Genomic DNA, 15,563 nt, shown 5'->3' with positions numbered 1-15,563 from the left:
GGTGCATGGATGGGTGATGATTATAAACACTATGTAAGATGTATGTTAGAGGAGTTTTGTTATTAAACCATGCAAATATATTTTTGCGTCTCTTCGGTGTTTCCATCTGTGTGGTCTACTCTGCACGCACTCTGTGGCATGTTTCAAATTCCCAATAAAAAGAACAAAATATTAAGTTGGAAAAGCAATCCACCATTTACCTGGAAATGAACTGTGTAATTTCATAGTTGTTGGTCCATCTGATTCTATTTACCATGCAACATTGATTTTTTTCTTTAAAAATTGTACCCTTCAGGCTTTTGTGTTACCAGTACCAGTCAAAACTGAATTAGGTCTTCAGCCCTGAATCAGTTAGGGTGGAGAAACTGATGAACACCGACTGAAGTCAAAGGCACTTATTCAGTTTCAATTCAATGACTCTAGCCTCATTATGTTGTAGATGGTGTAAAATTGTTTCTGTTCTGCATCATCTGCCCCATAAGGATATAGTTCTGGGAACTGCTAGTTCCGTTTGCACAAAACCCCATGCTTATTAGTGTTCCAACACTGGGTTTCACTGTAGGAAACTAAGTATTTTATTAAAGGGATATTCCTCAGTGGTGTTTTGTACAATGTGTGGGTCTGTTCCTGATGAAGGGCTGCATAAGATCTGCTGATCAGAAAGAAGTCTTTTCCAAGAGTCTGGGCAGAGTCCTTCAACCACTACCACATCTACTCCTGGATAAGCCCACAAGCCTGTCTTTTTAGAAGACTAGTTAGAGTGCTAATTCACAAATAATTTCTTAATGCTCTTTGTAACCACAAAATTCCACATCTGCAAAGCACATCATAAGACTATTTTGGAATAGTTTGTCCTTGCTTCCAGAAAGGAATGGGATGGTGTAAAGTCACTTAAATCACATTTTCCTTCATTATGGATTCATCTCACATGGCAGAGGGTTATTAATAAACATCTCAGTATAGCTTTAGGATTGAGTTCAACCATCTAAATATGAAAGGTACACTGCTGAAGAGAGAAATTAGGCTGTACCTGAACCAGCTGCACTAGTACCTTCATTGGTGGTATATATCTCTAATAAGAGTTCCTCCTGTCTAGGTTGTTATTAAGAGACTACTGATTTAAAATACGAGTACATGCCTTATCTGGAGCCAAACCAGCAATTCATCTACAGCCCAGTACTGGGAGTGTGGTGGGAAAATAACTTTCCTGGATCTCAAGGTCCCTTAGATGACCTTTAAGAGACAAATTAGTGCTCACTTGCATTCAGATCACATGCTCTGCCACTGAGTTATGGGTCTTTTTCATCCTTATCTTCCTTATGTCTTACTCCCCAAACCTTGACTGAAAATTCTCTCTCAAAGATTTATGCTGACTCTTCCTATGAGTAAGTTGCTCACAGTAGTAGATTTTGATATATCTGGTGGGATAAAAGGAGATCTTCATTATTATGTCCCAAACTCTTCCATTTATAGTTTGCAGATGAAGTCTGTATTTTTATCATCTGCAATTGCATTTTAAGAAGCTCTTGAACTCTTTACTACCTCTGTGTTGACTCAGCTAAAGAAGATGTATATTCCAACTGGGTCTGAACTTTCCAGGGCTTAAATCACAGATTTCTCCTTCTGGAGGAGACATACTGAATCTCAGTGTCCTGAGGATCAGGGTTCATCCATTGTATACACCACCCAAGAATATATTTGCCAAGAATGATTTGCTCATTGCTGGCTTGAAAATCTTTGAGATTTGCCCTTATTAAGAAAACAGAGCTTCCCTCTCCTGCCAGATTAAGAAAATATAAAATGGAATGTTATTTGCCAAATGAGGTTTCTATATATGATTTATATTATAATTAACTTTTCTGTATCCTTTTCCATAAAGTTCTCTCAGATTCTGTTATGCCATTTCACTGAATGCTTGTAACTACAGAGTAAAAGTGTACATGTTTAATTTATTACCAAGAAAACCTTCAATACTGGTGGTTTTGAGTCAGGAAAAGGAATTCAGAACATTTACTAATCAAAAATTACTTTGGTCATACATGTTTAGTCCAGTGATAGAGAACCTGTGACCTTCCATGCTCTCTGTCTGGTCTTCAGGACTGTCCTCAAGTCACACACCCCTCCTCAGCCACATCCCCTCTCTCCAGCCCACAACTCTCACTGTTCCTGCTTTACATTTTGCTTGAGTATTGCCTGGCTGGAATGTTGAACTTGCTTGCCTAGAGGGGTATAAAGGAGGGTGTATAAAACTAGCTTATTATGCAGGTATTTTATCTGACTTTGTTGCTCCACCTCCTTGTACCTCTGGCCCTGCCCACCACTGGCATGTGGCTTCTAGTAGACTGCCTAGAATGGAATGTGGCCCCTGCTCCAAAAAGGGTTCCCCTACCACTGCTTTAGTTCCACTGAACCACATGTAGCCAACATCAGAATTGTGGCTTATATTTATACATTAGTGGTTGTTAAGTCATTTTTATGAACTGGGAAAATCATTTACTATGGGGATGATTTTGTCCTTAGTGTGCAAGGCAGGCTCACAGCTGTTTGGAGCAGGCGCTGAGTGTGGGAAGTCATGTTTCCTGAGCAGCTTGTGAAGCCTAGCATCTTCCTCACTGAAACCTGTGCTCTTGCTCATCTCTCCATGCCCACCAATTTGCCTTGACCATCTGCTGTAATTTAAACTGGACCAGGGAGGTCTTTGCTCATCTCAGATTTCAATTAACGGGCACAGTTAAGAAGGCCTCCCCCCATAGCAGGCACTGTGATTCTTCAACGGTATGACTTCACCACTGGAGCCACACTCCATTGTCCCTTGATGCCAACAACTCCATATTTCTGTGGCACTGAATCAGAACTGTGCCCAATATGAGCAGCAGCAAGAGAAAATGCACCCAAATTCCTTTTGCATTAAACAGGAGAATTGGCAATGCTAACAGTGTAATGGACTTCCCACAAGTTCAGAAGCAACAGCAATACCACATCAGCAAAGGGCAAACCACAAAGATACAGCAAGCCTATGCTGGCTCCCACCCAACACACACACACACACACACGCTCTTACTTGTAAATAAGGAAGAGATCTTTATTCAGACAAGTAATGGTACAGGCTCAACAGCAGACACTGTACTCTGGAGTCACTTCAGGACTTCACGAGCAAGACAAGAAATACAGAACTGTACGGAAGTGACAAAGATGATCCAACAGCTTCCCCACCCTTCCCACCAGCTTTTGGGGATGAGGCATAGCATGCTTGCTCATGAGACTCTTGCCTCACAGGAATGCTAAGCTTGCAAACATGTGCTCTGTCAGAGCTGGTGGGTCTGCTCCCATCTGAAAAGACCGTGCCTGGTTCTGTGCGCCAAGACCGCGCCCTCCTGTTCAGACTCCTGTTCAATCACTACCACCTCCTGTTCAGACGTTCCCCTCAGCTGATCAAAGCCCTCTTCAGCCTCCACTGAGGTTCTTCATGTTGCTAAAAGGTAAGAGGAAAGAGCTGGTATCCCTGCTTCTCTTTCCAAACCACCTGACACCAGGGTTGAAAGAGGAGATCCCCCCTTTCAAAGTAGGTTCCCACCATTCAGCCCCCTCTTCTGTTTCTTCTTCATCTCCTGTGTCAGTCTGCCAGCCTAAGCCTGATCCTAACAATACTGTGGGGCTCATGGCATGAGCCTCTCTTTCATCCTTTTAACATTCTCAAATCTATGCAGTGACAAATACCTTGGTTTGTTTTCTTACACTGAGGGGCAAGACACAAAGTTAAGGACCCATTACAGTGGTGCCTCGCAAGACGAAATTAATCCGTTCCGCGAGTCTCTTCGTCTTGCGAAGCATGGCTATTAGCGACTTAGCGGCTATTAACGGCTTAGCGGCTTTAAGAAAAAGGAAACAAACTCGCAAGAACTCGCAAGACGTTTCGTCTTGCAAAGCAAGCCCATAGGGAAATTTGTCTTGCGGAACGACTCAAAAAACGGAAAACTCTTTCGTCTAGCGAGTTTTTCGTCTTGCGAGGCATTCGTCTTGCGGGGCACCACTGTATGACCCTAAGTCAGAAAGTGCACAGCATCTGCAACTATAATCTAGGCATCCACAATAGTCTGTTCACCAATATCAGGAAGTAGGTTTCCATGCCTTCTACAAATTGTATTGATAGTTGCACCAATTGTTCAAACATTCCTAAACAAACATGCCCTTTTCTTATGAGAAACTCTACATCACCTGGACTGCCTTATTTCATCTCAATTTGATAGGAGAGCTATAAATCGAGTGCAGCTTCCTAAACTTCATTAGTTCTTACAACCCAGAACATCTGCTTATACTGTGTAACAATATGGTTAACTTGTTAATAGTATGGGGGGAAATTAAATGCCAGTCTTCTGATCACTCCATCATCACAAGCATTTCTGCTTGCCAAATCTCCCCTCTCCTCCAACTGGGTTTTGTAGATTCGCCTGACCCTCCAGAGTGGAATGGGAGACATGGGGGTGCCTGGGGGGAAAGCTCCATTGTGTTAGCAAGAGCCTTTGTGCTGGCTTCCACTGGCATACAAGGTGAGTTGAATGCAAGCGATGGTTGACATTCCTGTAGTTGGGCATTAGAACTCTGTCTCTCTCTCTCTCTCTCTCTCTCTCTCTCTCTCTCTCTCGCTCTCTCTCTCTCTCTCTCTCTCACACACACACACACACACACACAAGCACACACAGTACCTTAAATAACATCAGGAATGAATATATTTCACTGCAGCTGTCCTTAATAGCCAATGAAGCTACAGTAGTTTTCATTTCCTACAGGTCTTTCAGATCAGCAGAACCACAAGCGGCACCTCTAACCAAACACAAACCGCAAAAAACACACACAACCATATACAGGTTTTAGAGCATGCAATAGGGCTTTAATATTATATCATCAGTACCAAGGCATCTCTTCACTATTTGGTATTCTTTGTTTTCAAGACTTTAGGAGAAATGCCTCATTAGAACCTAAATAAACTTGTGATTTATAAAATGTTGACACAAATTGCAAAAGCGAGGAAAACAATTAAAGTATGCAAAACAATGTGGGAGGTAGCAAGTTTGTGTAAAATGCATGTAATTCCTTCTGCTCTACCTTGCTATAAGGCAGGTATGGCTCTGCAGATGTTGCTGACACACAACTCCCATCATCCCCAAAAAGCATGGCCAGTGGGAATTGTAGTAAAGCAACATTTGGAGAGCCAAAGGTTCCCCACACTGGCTATAAGGTATGCAGATAGAAACATGCTGTTTTGATACTAGAGATGCCACCTTGGATTTTCATCTGGATTTCTATGTCTAGTAAAATCCGTGTATAAGACGATGCTTTTTGCTTTAAAAAAATTAGGCAAAAATTGGGTGCCATCTTATACATGGATAGTGAATACAAAGCGGGGATGTGTGATTTATGGCAGAAGCAAGCAAGAGATTGGCAGCGGCAATTGGGCGGGTGATTGGTGGCTGTGGCAAGGCTTGCTGGCGATTGCTGTGGCTGCGGAATTGGGCAGGCGATTGGCGGCTGTGATGAGGCGGGCAGGTGATGGCAGGCGATTGTTGGCTGCGGCGAGGTGTGCGATCAGCAGTGGCTGTGCCAAGCGATCAGCAGTGGCGGGCAGGCGAGTGAGCGATTGGCGGAAGTGACCTCCCCCAGCCCACCCCCCAAAAGCTAAAAAACTTAATTTCTTAATTTTGGGTTTTAAAAAAATAGGGGTCGTCTTATACATGGGGGCGTCTTATACACGGAAAAATACGGTAATATACCCAAAAAATACCAGACTTGACTAGCTCCAATGAACACATGTGATATGCACATGGATGCTGCAGAGAACATCTGCAACAAATGCAGCCTTCCTGCTATGGGTTGAGTCTTGTGGCCATGACCTCTTGCTTAAAATAAGGAGCACAAAGCTGCATTCAGTAGGAAGAGTGGGGAGGATTAATAGTTCAAGGTCATCAGAGGGCTCAGTTCCCAGCGTGAAGTCATCTCTGAATCATATGTCCAGAATACTATTTGGGAAAGCCTGAAATACCAATTCAGATCCAAAAAGTTTAAAGACATGTTTAAAGGCACTGTTTCTAAATCAGACTGAGAGAAATTTGCTAACCTTCAAACTATAGGTAAACTCTTGTGTTTTTTGTGGAACTACATCACTTCAGACTATACTGGGGTAAAGTATGTTTTTTAATAAGGTAAAGAGACCCCTGATCATTAGGTCCAGTTGTGACCAACTCTGGGGTTGCAGCACTCATCTCGCTTTATTGGCCAAGGGAGCCGGCGTACAGCTTCCGGGTCATGTGGCCAGCATGACTAAGCCGCTTCTGGCAAACCAGAACAACGCACGGAAACGCTGTTTACCTTCCCACCGGAGCAGTACCTATTTATCTACTTGCACTTTGACATGCTTTCGAACTGCTACGTTGGCAGGAGCAGGGACTGAGCAACGGGAGCTCACCCCGTCATGGGGATTCGAACCGCCGACCTTCCGATCGACAAGTCCTAGGCTCTGTGGTTTAACCCACAGCGCCACCTGTGTCCCTATGTTTTTAATAGGAGTCATTTTAAAAATGTCCTTTAGAGTAGAAATGGTGCTACAGTCTTTACCCACAAACTAGATTTCTTTGTGCAAGAAATGAAATTCAGGAAGCATTTAAACACATGATCTACCGCCAGCAATCTAAAGGAGTACAGCTCCGTGCAGTTCTGCTGTGCATGTAGGCAGCTTTTCAATAAAAGCTGCTCAGCTGTGTCTCCAGGTCATGGGCTGGTGGGGGATGAAGCAACATCTCAATTCTTGTTTTCAAAAACTCAGAATGCAGAGATGCATGAATGTATGTAACTTGTATGGATATTCAATTCAAAGATCAGTGAGAGGAAAATAAACTTGGCGTGGCTAAAACAGAATCCCATTTCAATTAGATAGGTCATATGCATGTTTATTCAGATTGTGTCCAGTGTGGTTTGTCCCAGCTAAGTGGGTATAGGATTGCAACCTATGTTACATAAAATGGTATTCCTGGCTAGGTGGTATTTGCATATTTCCTGACAGGATAGTAGAATGGACTCCTACTTGTGTTATGCCTCATTTAGGCATTTGTCTTGTTTTGTTTCTTTGGCAAGAAATAATGTATGTATGTGGCAGATTGGCACCACTTTAAGAGTAGCTAGCAGAGATGCACCCACACCATGGAGTAATAGCAAATGAGAATTAGTAGTGGTAATTGTATCACTACAGCCAATTAAAACAAAATGCAATTAATTCAACACTGAACACTAGTAACAGGGTAATGAAGCCTTGGCAGGTCTAGTAGCCAACCAGGAGAAGGAGAAGAACCCCCCGCGAACACACACAAACAAAAGCCCAGTCATGTTGGCTGCACAAGCTTGTGCTGCTTCCACGTAAGCCCCAGTTAGGTGTGTAGCTTGGAGGGAAAATCAATGTGAGCTGTTGTACTGGGTACATTTGGACCACAGGGATCCCAAGTGCTGAAGCAACACATCTAAATTCTCGAATTAGAGCCATCTAGCAGTGCAAGTATACAAGGTTAAAGCAAAGTTCCTTGGTGGGGAGGGCCCATATCTCAGTGGTACTGGCAGACCACTTGCTTTGCATGCAGATGATCCCAGGTTCAGTTTCTGGCATATTCAGTTAAAAGAATCAGATGATGGGAAATATCTGAGACCCTGGGAAACTCCTGCTGGAGTAGACAACACTGGATTAAGTAGACAAGTGGTGTCACCTGGTGTAAGGCTGCAGCAAGGATACATAATCCATTTCATGGAGATGTTGAAAAACATGAATTCATATGTTGTTGAAAAAATGTCTCCCTACCCCCCCCCACCCCATCTATCAAAAAGCTAACACATAAGTCTTAATACAGAGTGAGTGTAATTATTCTGTTACATGTTAGCTTCAAAAGTGTGACCAAAGGTTTTCAGGAAGCGTCCTGTCCAAGTTGACCACTACCTTTTCCTCTGCGTTCTAAGAAGATGCTGAGCCCACAGGTTTACAGTTTGTCTACCAAACATCATGGTAAAATCACCTTTACCGCTTTGCGGGATGATATGGGTGGCCAAGTTAACTCAAGATGAGAGAACTCACCCTGGTGCCATTTGAGAAAAGGATACAAAAGAGGGATAAAATGCTCCATTAGGTAAACAGAAATATCAGTTCTGTATTTCCCCCCACAAACTTACAAAGGGGGATTTTAAAATACAGGTAGTGCTGATCCATTTGCTTAAACCCTCGCCTTCTCTTTCTTACCTGACTTGCAGCACATTCCTAACCACAGTAAGTCAGAAGGAAGTCCTATTGAATTCCATGGGCATTACTCCCCGGTAAGGGCACAGGACTGCCACCTCAATCCTACCTCCAAAAAGCATGTAAAGAAGCAACCTCTCTTCCCCTTTTGTTTCTGACTGTTTTTCCTCTGTTGTAAACTCTGCTTGTGTTATGATATGAATTGACTGAATTAATTTTTGGCTTTAATTCTCTCCCGACCCCTGCACTCCACTTATCTGTGCCCTACTGACTGCAATAGGATTTCTGATAGGGGATAGTTAGAATTACACTGTTAGTATTTTACATGTGCCCCATGCGTATATGCCTACACATTCTCTTTTATATTTAATATTAGACATAATTCTTTCACGAATTAAGATAAATTGGGGAGCGGGGATAGGGCATCCACTCCGACATTTCAATGCTTTCTGTACAGTTGAGAACACACCGTTCTTCCAAGTGATATTGCACAAGGAACTTCACTCCCAACTTGACCTGTAGACCCTGAAGCTCTCGCTCTGGGAGTCATTTGAATTTTGGCAGCCAAGCAACTAAGAGCCAATCCCACAGTGCTGCACTGATCATGCTCAGCCTGAATTTAGAGCTTGCAGGTGAAAGAAGCTTGAATTGTCCTGTCTGCCTAGACAGTGGTCTGCTTACATGGTACAGTTTTCACTCTAAAACATCTGCCGTATTTAATGCCATATAAACTGAAATGTGAATTAATTTGCTTTGCAGCTGAAAGTTTGTCTTGCTGCAGAACTGCGTAGAGGATGATGTTCTTAATGTTACATTTACACATACACATGCCACACACACAAAGTTAAAACAGCCTTTGAAGCCCGAAGTCGCATAGTTGCTTCTGGCTTCATTCATAAATAACTGAATGGAAAGATCCATGCGGTTCCCTGCAGGTATCCTTACAATATGACACTTCAGCCAAGTGAGTTCTAAAAACATTTTTTCACCCAGAGTGCTGAAGACAGACTGTTATTCCTGCTCTGTGAAAAAGGAAGCACTTAATCCCCCCCCCCCTACATCCCCAGTAATTACTGCTCCAGATGTCAGTTTTCCACAGCCGGAGACACAGATTCCAGATAGCAACACCGTCCTCAGCCACTATTCGGGGGGGGGGGGGAATGCAATCATTGGATGCATTCACTGCTACGGGAACATGAGTAACTATATCCCACATCACACACATAACTCCTAGGTGTGTACTTAACTTATAGCCGTCTTTAAAAAAATGCCAATACCACAAACATTCAAGAAAGTAAGATAGTCACCTACTTTGACAGGATCATCTGAGTTGCAGCCAATCTTCTCATTCTGAGACAAAAGCTGGAGCAAGAGACATTAATATGTCTTTCCCATTGAGTGGTTTCTGCTGCATGTGTGCTTGTATTTTCAGCTATGATGAGATTCTCTTTCTGGCAGTAACCATGAGGCTGATAGAACTGTAAAATGAATAATCATGCTGGCTGGCTGGCTGGCTGGCTGAAAAATAAAGTACTAGCACCACCATATGCTAGAGGTTGGGAAATCTATCAAATACCCAAAGAGCCCTGTGAATCCTGTTTTTTCCGCTTCTCTCTCTGCACTTTATAGTTTTGTTTTTTAACTTACCATCAAGGCTGAGAGATATATGACAGGATATAGTGCTATTAATTTGCCAGGAAAATGCTAAGATGGTCCAAATGAATTTCTTTTCCTATGTTATAAATTGTGGAGAAGGTAGAAATTCCCCCCTCTACAACAAAAAAAAGTTGGGCTTCTTAAAAATGCATTAGTTAAGGAGTAGGCAGGAAATGCATGCTGCTAGATATTCATTAGAATGGGGCCACAAGCTCAAAACGTTGGCAAAGGTAAGTTAAAGCTGTATGCATTTTCACCTAGCCCTTGGAAGCAAAAGATAGTTTATTGGCCCGTCATTACCCTCCACTCACCTACTGCTGAGTAGTATGATATTTGCCTGAAGTGGCCCTGAAAGGGATTAGTTTCCTACTGGTTCCTAAGCCCTTCCCATCTGTCACATGATCTTCCCATTTCTGCCTGGAACACAGCTGTTTAAGTTTGCCTTGGGCACAAACAGATCCTGTGAGACAGAAAACAAACTAACAAGTTGCTTACCTAATTTAAAGGAGATATATGGTGAAAAATGAATTTTAAAACAAGACAAAATATTAGCTTCCCTAAATGAAAAATGCTGAGGTGGGTTAATAAATGTAAATTAAATGGATTAAACCCTGTGGTCTAATTGCACAGTCATAGACACTTTTAGTCGTCTGCAAATGTTTGAATTGTTACATGCTATAATACAGTCTGCTGCATGGCTTCCAGATAAGATTATATAAGACTGCTTGTGGTGGATTAATGTTCTGAGGGGTCCTGTGTGCAATCCTTTGTGGGGACCCTATTTTTTCACCTAAATAAATGTGACTGTGGTCAAAATTGGGAATGTATGAGACAATAATCATATTTCTGCCTTCACACTGTGCTCCTAAAAAAAGTTGGGAACAATCCCTGCTGTGGGCCAGACAGGAGGAAAAAGTAATGATAATACGAATGTCTCTGAAATGGGTGCCCCCCAAAAGTGGGTGCCCCCCCAAAAAATTGGGAACACTTGGGGAAAATGTTTTGATTATGATAAAGTCTGTGCACTGTCTCACATTAAAACCACTTAGGAACAATCTCTCCCCCACCTTCTCAAAAAATATTTCTATGGGAAGCCAAAGCAAAGGAGGTGAAACAGCCTCAACCTTTCCCTCAGCCCATGCACCCTCCAAAAACCTAAAGAGGTTGACTTATCCTACCCTTTTCTTTCCATATTTGTCCCAAAACTGCCTGGGGAAGTCCTTCCCTCTGGAAAGGAGAGGTGGAGTTAATACAGCCAACCAGAGTGGCAAGAGGGTGGGCCCTTCCAACTCCACCAAGTGGTCTGTGCTGCACAGCTGGAGGAAGCATTTTTATTGTTTTATTATTTTTATTATTTTACTGCTCTGGGTTAGTGATCCCAGCTTAAAAGGTTGTCTGCACATACCTTGTTATCTAAAAGCAGTAGAGATTTGTTTTTTTGAAATGAAAGCTCAGAGTCTGCAGCATATCCTATTATGGGCTCTGGTGCAATCACTCCAATCACGCCTTTATAAATTCAGCCCTGTTTAGATGCTAAGGATTACTATTGCCTGGTGTCCACAGCTCTGACTTCTCTTGTTGGCTAAAAACGACAGGTAGGAGCAGTCAGGCTAGCTCCTTTAACAGAAATTGCTTTAAAATAAGATAGCTGAGTCTGGTGCCCCTGTTCAGAGGCCTTTGGGGGCACCAGGTTGGTGACCCCATCAAGAGATAATTTTAATCTGTTTTAGTATTTTGACTTCTGTGTGTTTTAAAGTAGGATTGTGATTTTTTCTTGATTTTATTGTAAACCATCTTGAGGTTTTCTACAATCAAGTGGTGTATAAATTTTATAAAATAAATAAATAATGGATCTGACTTAACCTACTATCACCAGGGAGCATGTGTATTAGACTCCAGGGCTTTTATGAATTCATTAGACAAGTCGTCCAATTCATTTCATATACTTTTATTTAATTGATGGGTTTCATTTATATATGTTAATACTAATAGATTTGTATACACCATAGCTTTTTTCCCGCTCATGGACCACTTATGTGAAAGCTCTTGAGTAATACACTACATATGCAAGTCATTCAGGAGTAATAAAATAAAATAATAAAATAACAATTTCATATAATATAAATGCATATTATAGTAATAAATGTAAATAAATGTTATTTATTTATATATAAATACTATTTTTTTTTATTTATAGTCTACATCCAGAAATACACGAGGAAAAGGAGGACTTAAAAAAAAACAACAGCTTGCAATTTCTGCTTAAACTTTAACAGCCAGCTTGTAGTGCCTTAAGGGGAAACTGCTTTTCGTAAGAAATCTCTATTTCAGTGTACTTAATTTATAGCTGTCTTCAGTGTACAATGTTTTCTTTCAAAAAAAAATTTTGGGGTGTCATTATGTTACCATATGGGGCAGATTGTGTGTCATTATTTTACCATGTGTGGCAGAGCACGAGACTCTTAATCCCAGGGCCATGGGTTCGAGCCCCACGTTGGGAAAAGAAATCCTGCATTGCAGGGGGTTGGACTAGATGATCTGTGTCATCCCCCACAATTCTATGATTCTATGCCAAGCAAGAACTGAACAAGCTATTCATAAATCCATACTGTAAAACCATAAAATACAAAAAAACAACAACTTTAGATACAATTTCTAAAAGTAATGGCTTGAATTCCAAGTCGCTAAGATTTCAAAATATTAAGCAGTTTATAACTGCCTTTAAATAGAAACTTAAAGAAAGTCCCCTGTCCCCTCCTTCCCTCTGCAAGCTTCTCCAGGTGTTCAAAGGCCCTTCCTGAACAATGCAGGTAGAGGCTGTGGGGGAGGAGAAACCCACTTTCTGTGAAATTCCTTATTTCAATTTATGTTAGGATCCAATTCTGACTTTGGCAGCAGTCCACAATGCCCCAACCTACCTTATTCAGGAGAGCGCCCTACCATCCAGAGAAGCTTCTTGATGGGTGCAGGTGGCTGCAGGAGAAAGGATGTCTGCAAATGTTAACCTGTATGCTCTCTGAGGGGGAAAACAGGTCTCCTAACAACACTCAACACACTGAACAAACTACGGCTCCCAAGATTCCCCACCATGCAAGAACAATTGCCTCAAAAAAAGTTTTTTCATGTGCTTGCAGACTTCTAAGGTTTGAAGTTTTTTTCAATCCCCAAATTAAATAATAAAAGTATTTAAGTTAAATCAAGAGGATGTACCTCATCTGCCTCATCTGAGGCACTCTCAGCCTAGGATCAGACTGTAGATTACACTGATATCCTCACATGTTTTTTTCTAATCCACTTTGTATCTTTCCCTAATCTAATTCCCTAATCCCCATTGCTAATTAGATGATCAGTCTCAATTCCTAATTCAGGTTTGCTCTGGTTAATCCTAACAGCTACTATTTTGCCACATATCCTAGATGACAATTGATGTTTAGCATCCTTGAATCAGTCATTATCACAGCATTCTGGTGTGGGGAGGGGATACTCCTGTGATGTGGCTTGGAATGCAACTATTATTTCCTGCTCTCTTTTTGCATGCTGAGCCCAAGGATGGTTTCTATGGATGGGAGAGATGCTTGTGTTCTGCAAGCCATCGCCACTCAGGCACAAGAAGATTGTACTGGGTACAGAAGTCAGCCCTGAATTATGTTGTGTACATTTAAAATAAAATTTCTGACACTTAAAGTTGCAAAGATCGGCTGCAAAGTGTGTGAATAAAATCTAATCAGTTTTTTACAGCTAGAAAAAAAGGCCTATTCATTACCAGCAGCCACAGCCTTCTGCCTCTCCCTGTGACTAACTGAAGCAGCATAAATGATTAATTCATACAGGGGATCATAGAATCCATCTTTCTTGACATGAAATTTTGATTATCAACATACATAATTTTAATGTCTTTCTATTGCTACATGCCAAATATACACAATGGTGGCTCATTCTAATAATGACTAAATAGGCTACATCCCAGGAGTTTGATTTATAGCTTCCCCTTTAAATTTCTACCCATCTCCAGAGCTGAAAGCTGAAACCAGCTTATTCAGGGCTTAGCTGTGTCCTGTCCCTGACATTTCTTGTGTTCATTCCAGCTTTTATAGTTTCGTAGATTTGCTTGATACAGTCCATCTTGCTGTCTTCCTGCTACGGAAAGACTGCTTCCTGCTATATTATGCATAGAGGCAATGCTTTTTTTCTTTAAAAATGTTTAGGGGTACTCTCATTTTGACTCCAGAAAAATCACAATTTAATAGTTCAAATCGGGGAAAATAAATACAGTAAATGGACAAAAGTACAATGATTCACAAAGTATTTAGGGGTACTGTATGTGTACCCCTGCGTCCCCCCAGAAAAAAGCACTTAATAGTGGTATCTCTATCCCTATTTCATAACACTGGATCAGTCCCGCAATATAAAGCCTGCATTTTATTTTTAAAGCATCGTGATATGCTATAAAGAATTCATCTCCCTGTCTACTGTTTATTTAATCTGCTATATCTCTATTTAATCTCTGTCTAGAACTCAAGGCAATGTATTCCAGTTGTAGTCAAAACAGAAATATGCGTAAAAGAACTATTAAGCTGTAAGAGATCTGACTGAGCAACCTACACCTGAACTGAGCATTTTGTTGCTGGATTACATCCATACTCATACTTCCTATTCTAGTTCTAGGCATTACAGTCAAACCACCTGAGTATTTACATACCCATATCAGATACCCAACATGGAGCTCTCCAGATGTTGTCTGACTACAACCCCCATTAGACCAACCCAGCATGACCGACAGAGTTGATGGGAGTTGCAGCCTAATACCATATAGAGAGCACAATATTGACTACTGCTGCTGTAATCAGCTCTGAGTGAAGAGAGATACCGTATTTTTCGCTCTATTGGACGCACCAGACCACAGGACGCACCGGACCATAGGAGGGGGAGAATAAGGGGGGGGTCTTGTTCTCCCCCTCAAAAACAAGGTGCGTTCAATAGCAGGCCTTGCCGCTGCCCCCCAAGCTTGTGGGACTGGCAGTGGGGGGAAGCGCTGCTTTCCCCCACCACCAGCCTCAAAGATCCCTGAAGCCTTTGGAGCGCAGCTGCACTCCAAAGGCTTGAGGCTTCAGGGACATCCTTTGCAGCCTCCGCAGGATGGCGGGGTGCCTTCACCCCGCAGCCCCGTGGAGGCTTTGCCCAGCCATCCCAAAGCCGGAACAGTGAGACAGAGGGCTGTGCAGCGCCCCGTCTCGCTGTTTTGGCTTCGGGGACAGCAGGCTGCTATCCGCAAGCCTTGGGAGCCCGGCGGGAACTCCCGCCGGGCTCTTAAGGCTTGCAGAGAGCTGCCCAAAGCCTGGGGTGCACAGCGCCGTGCTCCCCGGGCTTCGGGCTGCAGGCAGCTATGCACAAGCCTGCGGAGCCTGGCGGGAACTTCTAAGGTTTGAAGTTTTTTTCAACCCCCAAATTAAATAATAAAAGTATTTAAATTAAATCAAGAGGATGTACCTCATCTGCCTCATCTGAGACACTCTCAGCCTAGGATTAGACTGCAGGGAACTCCCACCGGGCTCCCCAGGCTAGCGCACAGCTGCCCGAAGCCCGGGGTGCACAGCGCCATGCTCCCCAGGCTTCGGGCTGCAGGCAGCTGTGCGCAAGCCTG

At 42.4% G+C, this 15,563-nt stretch overlaps 1 protein-coding gene across 3 annotated transcripts in view; it reads right to left on the bottom strand.

The window, feature by feature from the left end:
- ESR1 (estrogen receptor 1) overlaps positions 1-15,563 on the bottom strand; it is a 204,434-nt gene that overhangs the window by 170,759 nt on the left and 18,112 nt on the right. For 2 of the 3 annotated variants that reach the window (XM_080998375.1, XM_080998374.1), the window contains exon 1: positions 9,578-10,214. The exons of the other annotated variant lie outside the window; for it this stretch is intronic. The gene's annotated coding sequence lies outside the window, so the exon portion shown is untranslated. Of the gene's footprint in view, positions 1-9,577; positions 10,215-15,563 lie in introns of those variants that run through there. 3 annotated transcript variants of the gene reach the window in all.

Source organism: Podarcis pityusensis (assembly GCF_964106645.2).
Source record: "Podarcis pityusensis genome assembly, chromosome: 3".
Lineage (NCBI taxonomy): Eukaryota > Metazoa > Chordata > Lepidosauria > Squamata > Lacertidae > Podarcis > Podarcis pityusensis.
Note: the sequence above shows the minus strand (reverse complement) of the source record. Positions and strands in the feature narration are given on the sequence as shown.